This window comes from Mus pahari, chromosome 12 (assembly GCF_900095145.1).
Source record: "Mus pahari chromosome 12, PAHARI_EIJ_v1.1, whole genome shotgun sequence".
Taxonomy (NCBI): domain Eukaryota; kingdom Metazoa; phylum Chordata; class Mammalia; order Rodentia; family Muridae; genus Mus; species Mus pahari.
In genome coordinates, this window is record NC_034601.1 from 18,412,800 (window position 1) to 18,414,011 (window position 1,212).

General features: G+C 47.7%; 1 pseudogene; it reads left to right on the top strand.

Moving 5' to 3' along the window:
- The window catches only part of LOC110330026, an 8,690-nt pseudogene that overhangs the window by 5,358 nt on the left and 2,120 nt on the right, over positions 1 to 1,212 (top strand).

Sequence of the window (1,212 nt, forward strand, 5' to 3'; positions counted from 1 at the left end):
CTGGCTGTCCTGGAACTCACTTTGCAGACCAGGCTGGCCTCGAATTCAGAAATCCGCCTGCCTCTGCCCTCTGAGTGCTGGGACTAAAGGTGTGCGCCACCACGCCCGGCTCAACCTTGCTTTCTTGAGTTACACCTGAAGTGGCTTTCATGAGAGTTCTGTCAGGCTATTGCTGGCAGACAACAATCCAGAAACTTGTCAAGAAACTGAAGAATGAACCAGTTCCCACATCTAGGAGAAAAACTAAATGTAAGACACCTGACGATTTCAAATGAACCAAATTCAAAATTAACTCCCAGAGCCAAACTCATCAGCCCCTCAAGAAGCACTTGCATACACTAGCTGCCCTCCACCCAAGCCACACGTAGCTCCTCCTCTCCGGGGGACAACACCCTTACCGTTCTGGGCCTCGGCTATTCCAATCTCTGCTCATGGCTCCTTTCCAACTTCATTTTTCTTTCTTTTTAGGATGTTAGCTGCTTCTCCCAATTGCGATCTGCACAGTATTCCAATGTCTTCTCTTTGCTCATTTGCCTTTCTAGTTCTCCGGTATCTAAGTAATGGAGTTTTGCAGTATACATAAGCACAGTCAGTGAGGTGTGGCCATCAGTAACTAGACTCTGACTGGCAGAGTACAACTGGGCCTCTGTGCCCGTGGGCTCTGTATCTAAGGAGCTGACCAACTGTAAATGCAAACCATTTTTAATTGCATTTTGAGGCTAAGGAGGTGGTGATTAGCAACAGCACTTGCCATGAAAACCTGACAGCCTCAGTTCAGATCGCCAAAACCCATGTAAAGCTGGATGCACCCGACGGGGAGGTTGAAGGTGGAAACATAGAAACTTCCAGAACGGGGACTAGAGCATGCAGAACAGAGATAAATAAGAAAGACCCTGCATCAAATAAAATGGAAAATGGGGACTGACAGCCAAGCTTGGCCTCTGACCTCTACATACATGGCATGTTCATACTTTCATTCTCTCTCTCTCTCTCTCTCTCTCTCTCTCTCTCTCTCTCTCTCACACACACACACACACACACACACAAACACACACGTACACACGTACACACGTACACTCACATGTACAAAACAAATAAATAGGGGCTGGAGAGATGACTCAGTGGGTAAGAGCACCCGACTGCTCTTCCGAAGGTCCGGAGTTCAAATCCCAGCAACCACATGGTGGCTCACAACCATCCGTAACAAGATCT